The 9,182-nt window shown below is 41.2% G+C and overlaps 1 pseudogene; it reads right to left on the minus strand.

Moving 5' to 3' along the window:
- Positions 1-2,241: 2,241 nt before the first annotated feature.
- The window catches only part of LOC104988353, a 20,051-nt pseudogene continuing 13,110 nt past the window's right edge, over positions 2,242-9,182 (minus strand).

The raw sequence follows: 9,182 nt of genomic DNA on the forward strand, positions 1-9,182 counted from the left end.
TCTAAGGCAACTGCAGGTGTTTTCGAAATGAGGGGCAGAATGGGGCCAGTTCCACATAACAAGCAGAGATTGAACTGTGCAAGTTGTCATGGTAACAGCTTCTTGTGCTACCCTAGGAAGATGTGGAAAACTGAGAAGAAACCAAAGGCCTTTAAAACTCTCTTCATAGTGTGTTTTCAGGCTCGAAGGAGCTGGCAAGGAAAGGTTTGCTGGTAAAGCTGAGGAGGGGAGTAATTGGAGCCAGGAAAACAGATGCATTGGCTCAGTCAGAGTTCTGTGTTATGGTTCAGAAAGAGCAGTCATTTTCCTCACTCAATATTGAGTGCTGGGGAAGTCAGGATTCACCTCTAATCATCAGATTGCCACCAGGAAACAGAATAATTAAGATTTATTCAGGTTCAGAAGCTTGCAAATACCTCTCATGGCTGCTTGCTCATCCCAGTCACACACATGATCCCCAAGGTAGGATTATCATCATGGTACCCATTTTCCAGATGAGGAAACTGAGGTTAAGGGACATGATCAAGGTCACACAGCTAAAGATCCACAGTGCAAACCCAGGACCTCAGTCCCCAAATTTCTGTGTTTCTGCTCTGCTCCCAGCGGGGAGAGCTGGCACTAATTGTTTATGCAGAAGCAAGGCAGGAGAGGCGCCACCAGCCAACTCTAGGGCTGCACACCTTACTCCGATCTGAGCATCCTCCTGCTTAGAACATGCTGCCTTTTGCTTTCAGTCTTTACTTTTGCTTTTCCCCCAGGGTTCACTTTTTACAGGATCTGATACCAGCGCAAAGTATTTGTTTTTCGGCAGAACAGTCCCAGGATAGATCCTCATTGAGCAAGAGCTGTCAATAGCTTGCTTTTTCCACCATGGAGGTCAGATCTGGAGGGCTGCCCTGAGCTGAACCCTCGGCAGCATCTCCTCCCCACTGGAACATTCTGCAGCCTCACCTTTGGGAGTGGTGACCAAGGGCACTGGTCTGGCCTCCACCCACTGCGGGTAGTAGAGTTGCCTGTGGGCCTCATTATCTTCCACTGAATCCCAAGTGAGGAAAGAGTGATACATTTTCTCCTCCGGGAGGAGGGAACACACATTAGCAACTATCCCTTTCCTACTTTCCATGTAGTCTGAGCTCCTTAGAGTGGGAGGTATCACCAACCCCCCTGAAAAAAGACTTATTGTCTCTCTACCTGTGTGTGGATGCTGTGTCACTGTCTCCCCCCATCCTAGCCCTGCCCTGTCTCGGGCCTCGGGCATCTGCAGTGGCTCCCATGGTGGCCTTGCTGTCACCTGCCCCCAACTTTCTGACTCCTGTCCTTTGATTGAACCCAGGCAGAACTGCTCCAGTGTGTACATGCCTGGCTCAGACACTGCACTGTCTTCCATGTGCTCTGCATGCCTGGGATCATGCTGTTTTGTATTCTATTCTTTTCTCTCCATGTCCTACTGGAAGGATTTCTGATAACATTAAATGCATTTTTAAGGCAGTTGGCTGCATGTTGGCCTGTCAATGGACACTTTAAATTGAATGGGCCTTGGGATGTCCCAGATTTTCCCCTTTGTAAGAGACTCTGAGGACTACGTCCTTGCTTATTCATGTTTGTAGATTCTTCTGACAGCTTGCGTCTCCTGACACGGATGCAGCAGTGTATTCTAGTGGAATCATCTCCTCATTCATATATTCATTTATTCACCATGTATTTCATGAGGGCCTACTATGTGTCTGTCACCAGTGCTGGAGCCAGAAGATCGGAAGAGACTTCTTTCACATCTACAGAGGGGCTCCTGCCTTGCCGGGGATCATGGGTAGGCAGTGAGATAGCCTATGTGATTAACCAAAGCTATTCTTACTCTTATCGGTGGTTTCTCACCAACAGGAACATTACTTATGGTTCCATGAAGACGACTTGGAAAATGAGTTTGATAAACTGTTCACTTGAGTCTCCATTTAGGTCACTTCATATTTACTGTTTAAAAAAAAAAAGATTCTGTTCTCACCTTTCCTCACCTTATCAGCTCCACAGCCAGTACTCGTTCACTCCCTTAAAGCTGATTATAATCAAGTGCCATCTCAAGTGCCAAGCATATGTAACCATGGACATATGGCCAATCTGCACACACGTGATCACTGTGGGATTTAGGGATGTGTTTCAGGTGGGGTGGTGCTGGGAGATGGCACGCCCGGAACAGGCTAATTCGAAGGTAGGTACCTCAGAAAAAGTGTTGAGAAAGTGTTGAATTTACGGGATGGATAGGCCCCCACCCAGGTTGCAGCGGACCCCCTGTAGGACAGACAGGGCGGGATGGATAGGCCCCCACCCAGGTTGCAGCGGACCCCCTGTAGGACAGACAGGGCGAGTAGTGGTGGGAAGTGTTCAAAGGGTTTGAGAGAAAACCCGGTTTTTATTGAAAGTGTCAAAGGGGTTTGAGAGAAAACCCGGTTTCTAGAGTTAAAATGTTGAAAGAAACCTGATCTTTGAAAACTAAAACTATATCTTCTACTATACTTAATTTTCTGACATGGGTAACACTGAATCAAATGAAAGACAGCTCTTTATAGGAGTAATTTTGCAGTTATTAAGTAAGAGAGGAATCAAAGTTTAAAAAGCTACCATTCAATCATTTTTTTCATTTGTACAAGAACAGTGTCCTTGGTTTCCAGAAGAGGATACTGTTAATTTAGATACTTGTGTGAAGGTAAAAAAAAAAAAAACTAAAAACTTATCCTACAAATGTGATTAAAAATGTTATGGACCCCCGTCATGAGGCTGTTGGATAGCCTATGGGAGAGGCTATAGCGGTGGATGGTGGAAGGTGGGTCTCCACCTTCTGCACAGATCATATTTTCTGCCATTGTCGAAAAAAAGGAGGGAGACTGTGCTCTACCTCCGGAGGAAGGAAAGGGCTTACAGGACGCTGCGGCCGGGCGCCCTGGCGAGTCCCCTCCCCTCTACACAAACCTTTAAAAATTTATCCAACAATTTCTGATTTAAGGCGACTACGCCACCTCCGCTTGCACCTCCCAGGGCCTAGGAACTCCCCAGTTTACCTCCAAAGCCTCCCAGAGCATTGCCTAAGGATGAAAAAGAAAAAAAAAAAAAAAAGTTTTCTTTTAAACAAAGGAGCTTTTAAAGAATACACAATATACAGAGCCTGCTCCTTGCAGAAAACCCCCTCCGGGGGCCTCACCCAAGCGGAAAAAAAAAAAAGAAGTAGAAAAGGAAAAAAGAAAAAAAAAGTGAAAAAGAAAAAAGGAAAGAAAACAGAGAAAGAGCTAAAGATAGAGAAAGAGCTAAAGAGTGATAAGGAGAGAGGAACGGAGAAGGAAGGAATCAGGGAACGCAGCAAGATTGAGAAAGGAAGAAAGGAAGTTAGAAAAAGAGATACAGAGAGAAAGAGAGGGAAGAGGGAAGAAAAAGAGAAAAAGGGTAAAGGGAAAGAAACGAGGGAAAGAGAAGGGTAGCGAAAAAGGAAGGGGGAGAGAAAAGAGAGAAAGGCAGGAAGAGAGGAAGAGAGAGAGACAGTAAGAGACGCTGTGACCAGGCGCCCTGGCGAGCTCCCACCCCCTCTGCACAAACCTTTAAAAAAAAAAAAAAAAAACTTATCCACCACTTTCTGATTTAAGGCGATCGCTGGCGCCTCCGTTTGCGCCTTCCAGGGCCCAAGAGTTCCCCACTTTGCCCCCAAAGCCTCTCAAAGTGTTGCCTAAGCATGAGGCAGATAAAAAGTTTTTTGAACAGTGGAGTTTTTAAAACAGACTGCGTGCACAATATGCAGAGCATGCTCCTTGGAGAAAACCCCCTCAGGGGGTCTCACCCAGGCTAAGAGAAAAGCGGTAAGGGGATTTACCAACAATATTAACCCCTGACGTGCTGGTTGCTCCGATTCCAACGGGAGTGGCTGGCCCCCTGCCTGAGGGCATTGTAAGATTTGTGCTGAGACATAGTTTGCTTTCTTTTCAAGGAATTTCGGTGGTGCATGGTGTAGTAGATTCTGATTATATTGAGAAATTAAAGTTTTGATCTTGCCGCCTACCAAAACTGTGCAAATTAATAAAGGTCAAAGAATAACACAGTTTTTGCTTTTACCTTACTATCAGACAAGAAAAACCTTGACTTCTCAAGCTAGGGGCCCCAGAGGATTTGGATCTAGTGATCTAGCTTTTTGGGTACAGGAAATTACAGCTTCTAGGCCTTTAAAATTCAAGAAAATAAAATGTCAGGGCTATTAGACACAGGAACAGACGTCTCTTAACCTTGCTGGGAAAGACTGGCCCAGCTTCTGGCCAACACATGCTACTGAAAATGAGTTGGTGGGATTAGAGAAAGTAGTGTGTGGGGTGGGAATGCTGCAGAGAAAAAGGTGAGGGAGAGTTTAAAACCTTGAAGAGTAGTAAGTTCACCGTTGCTGGAAGTATTCAAGCAAAGATTAGATGGTTGCTTGTCATCTAAAAAGCTATAGACCAGATTTAGGTTACAAAACGATAACTGGAGAAGCTTATAAAGATGTTGTGCAACACCTCTTTACTTGCTTCTCATATTTAGGTCTGCCAAAAGTTTTGAAAACTGATAATGCCCTTTTGAAGCTGCGGAGAGATTGTTTAGTAAGTTTAAATGATTTCCAAAAATTATTAGGGGACATTAATTGGGTACGCCCACATTTAAAACTGACTACTGCAGATTTAAAGCCTTTATTTGATTGCTTAAAAAGCGATCTTAATTCCAGTTCTAAGAGAAAGTTGACTAATGAGACAGAGTCAGCTCTTGTTACAGTAGATGAGACTTTAAATGATCAGTTAATTAGGATTAATATTACCAAAAGATGAGATTAAATTATTCTTGCCACAAAACATACACCTACCCCGTGCTTATGACAAAAAGACCCATTGGTTCCATCTACCAGTGACCCCAAGAAAAATAGTTTTACCTTATCCCAGCTTGGTGGCACAATTAATTATAAAAGGCGGAAAAAAGAAGTGTGGAACTTTTTAGAAAAGAAGTAGCAAATATAATAATTCCATTCAATAAGCATCAACTACAAGTCTTTTACAAAATAGTGATGATTGGCAAGTTGCCCTGATAGATTTCAGGGGTCAAATTTTGTTTCATTTGCCCTCAAGCCCCCACAGTAGTTAAAAGTTCAAAAATGTTAGATTGGCAGTTTGAGGATACCTGTGGAACTTTCCAACCCTATGTAGTTCCTATGCTCCCCTTTACCCTATGGGGGAGGGACGTGCTGTCTCAAATAGGAGATACTCAGAGAAGGGTTTTCTTAATTTCTTAGTTATCAACAGGTGGTACAATTAACAATACTTTATATATTGTTATAAATACATAATATAAATATATTTGCCTAATCACAGTTTGCCTAATTAGGTATGGGTATAAATAAAATATTAAAAAGGTATACCTAATTCTATCTATAGATCTATACTTAATTAATTTGTATATAAATTAATATGTATACTACATATGCATATTATATATATACTGTATAATTAAATATGTATTGCAGTAATGTGTGTGTGGCTGATATTAATTGGTATGGATTGATGTGCTGTGATGATATATGTTCTATATACTGTATAATTATATTATATATGTGTGACATGTATTATTACAGTACATTGGTTTGTGTTGGTTGGTATTAGCTGTGTACATGTTGTATTGCTGTAATATATATTAATTAATATATTAATTATAAAGATTAATTCAAGTATATTGATTTATATATATTACATGTCAATAAGTTTATACTTGTTGCCATATATAAATACATATATAAATACATTTTGCATTTAGGTATACCTGTATACCAATATGAGATAAGGAGGTTATACATTTATTATTTAAATTTATACAGAGACCTAAACTAAACATTAGACCTAAATTAACATATCTCTAAATTTATGTTGTTAAAATGTAAATTTTAAAAATTTTAAAAATTAAATTGACAACTGCTTGACAATTCCTTTGCCATAAAACCCCCTAGGTGTAACTGGGGTAGCCAGACAAAAAATTGGTTTTATGGCAAAACGGCCCCCTAGAGTGGGTCCATCTTCCCACTCAAACTAAAAAAGTAGTCGCTTCTTATCCAGGATTGATAGCTACTTTGATATTAAAGGAAAAAAGCAGAGCATTGGATTATTTGGTAAAGAGCCATCAGAAATTATAATTCCATATAATAAAGAACAACTTGATGCTCTTCTAATGTTTGATGAAAATTGACAGATTGCTATAGAAAACTGTTGTGGTCAAATTTTTGCATCATTTACCCTCCAATGTTTTGTTAAATTTTACATCTAGACACCCAGTTATTTTCCCTGTTAGATACAAACAGTTCCCTATTCCAGTTATTTTTCCCATCAGATGCAAACAGTCTCCTATTCCAAATGCTCAGATAGCCTTTACTGACGGGTCAGCAAACAGTAAAGCCTCCATAGTTACTAAAAATCACCAAAAGGTTTTAGAAACACAGGAAACTTCAGCTCAAAGAGCTGAAATAACAGCAGTCATAGAGGCTTTTGCTATGTTTGCAGATGAGGAATTTAGCCTTTATTCTGATTCTCAGTATATTGTCAGGTTGTTTCCACACATTGAAACTGCGGTTTTGCCTGAAAATAAAACTACCATATTTCATTTGTTAACTAAATTACAGCAACATATTTGGAAAAGAAATTAAATATTTTTCATTGGACACATTCGGGCTCATTCCGGATTGCCCGGCCCTTTAAATGCCTTTAATGATTTGGCTGACTTGTTAACCAGAAATACAGTGGCTACTGTGATTGAGGAGGCCAGAGCCTCTCACTCACTTCATCATCAATATGCTACTGCTTTAAGATATCAATTCCAAATTCCCAGAGAGACTGCTTGAGAGATTGTTGCCCCACTGTTTATAATAGTCTACCTATGGGAGTTAACCCTCGCGGTCTCAAACCTAATGCACTCTGGCAGATGGATGTAACTCATGTCTCTTCATTTGGAAAACTGTCCTTTGTTCATGTAACTGTAGATACCTTTTCTCACATTATTATTGCAACTGCTCGTACCGGAGAGGCGGTTAAAGATGTAATACAACATCTCTTTACTTGTTTTTCATATTTGGGCCTGCCAAAAGCTTTGAAAACTGACAATGCTCCTGCTTACACGTCTAAGTCTTTTCTGGAATTTTGTATAAAGTTTCAAATCAAACATAATACAGGCATCCCTTATAACCCACAGGGATAAGCCATTGTGGAAAGAGCACATCAAACATTAAAAATCCAAATTCAAAAATTAAAAGAATGGGGGTTTAAGTATAGTTCTCCCCATCAAATCTTGCAACATGCTCTTTTCATAATAAATATTTAAAGTATTGATTCAGCCGGAACTACTGCAATGCTTCGCCATTGGTGCCTGGAGCAATTGAATGCAAAACCACTAGTCAAATGGAAGGACCTCCTCTCAGGACAATGGAAGGGTCCTGACCCATTATTAACTAGCGGTCGAGAATGTGCTTGTATTTTTCCACAGGATGCAGATTCTCCAATTTAGATCCGGGACAGGCTGATTCGCCATGTTGCAGTCCCTCAGACATCCGGTTTCCCCATTGCTTCGATCACAAAAGAGGAGCCCGCCAGAAGGGGAAGCAAGATAAACATCGAGATCCCGGCGAGACCAACAGGGCTGATGCAGTGTGAACTCCAACCAGAAAATAATTCTACTTATTCTGTTTTAGCTTGTCTACCCTCTCCTTATGTTTTTTTCTTTACCAACGATTCTGGAAAACTTAATGTACATGTGACTTTTCACTGGTGGACCCAATGTAGTGACTGGTGAACAATGCATGCTCTCAATATGTTTGCTCCACCTTATCTTATGATGTAACCACTTATTGATATGTTAATTATGGTCTCGCTGTGTTACAACTACAAGATTTAATGTGATCACGTGACGGTTTGTGGGCCTACTTATTTTAGGAATATCAGCTTTAATAGAAGCAATTACTTCTGTTACTGTGCAGCAATATCATTGACTCAACAAGTGCATACTGCCCAATATGTTAATACCATGTCTAAAAATGTTTCTTTAACTCTAGCAACACAGGAAGTTATAGATAGATAGTTGGAGATGAGTGTACATGCCTTGGAGGAGGCAATAATGCATATTGGGACTGAGTTACAGGCTTTAAAGGTGAAAATGGCTCTGTCATGCCACACTGATTACCGGTGGATCTGCGTGACATTTTTAAAGGTAAACGAGACAGATTATGAATGGGAAAAAATCAAAAATCATATCTCAGGTGTTTGGAACAGCTCTGACATTGGCCTGGACTTAGGGAAACTTCATAATCAAATACAGACTTTGGAACACTCTCGACTGGATTTTACTGCCGCTGGAGCAGCTAATGACTTTTTTCACACCTTCTCTAACTTTATTTCTGGAAAAAACATTCTGTCTAGTATCTTTAGTTCTAATTTTGCTTCTCATAATCATTCTTCCTTGTACTGTCAGGATTCTTCAGCAGAACATTCAGAAGCTCGCGACTGAGCTGCATCTGGCTGTTTTAAGAAATAAAAAAGGAGGAGATGCCGGGAGCCATCTCCCAGAATATTGCATATTGAGTGCAGCACTTTCACAGCATCATCTTTCAGGATCTGGAATAGCTCAACTGGAATTCTATCACTGACGGGAGCCAGCTTGAGGAACTCCGCCCGTGCAAAGGTCATGAAGAAGGAGGCTCGGCATAAGCAAAGGCAGGATTGAGCCTCAGGAGTCCCCCTGGAAATTCTTGAGCATCTACCCCCCAAACCAGAGTCTGCCTACTTTCTGCTTTGTGCTCTCACCTACACCTCTGACTTTATGGGGGGCTGTCCCCCCACTACCTCTCGCTGAAAAAAGAGTTAACTTACAGCTCCAGTTAATAAAGTTCCTGGGTGTGACAGTGTTTCAACCTACAAACTCCTTTGGAAGTCCTCTAGCCTGCCTGAATAGGTTTTTCCGGCCACATGTGATTGCTCAGAGCCTCCCAACCGTGAGAGGTGTGAGATGTTCTAAACTGTCTAAATACAGATTCCTTTGAGCAGTTAAAAGATTGATTCGAAATTGTATTGGTGAAGGGTTTGTCACTTGTTGGGCCAATGTTTGCTGCTAAGTCTCCATATCCCTTACCTGCTGTGTCCCTGGCAGTGTATTGATTA

This window comes from Bison bison, unplaced genomic scaffold (genome assembly GCF_000754665.1).
Source record: "Bison bison bison isolate TAMUID 2011002044 unplaced genomic scaffold, Bison_UMD1.0 scf7180017864124, whole genome shotgun sequence".
NCBI classification, from domain to species: domain Eukaryota; kingdom Metazoa; phylum Chordata; class Mammalia; order Artiodactyla; family Bovidae; genus Bison; species Bison bison.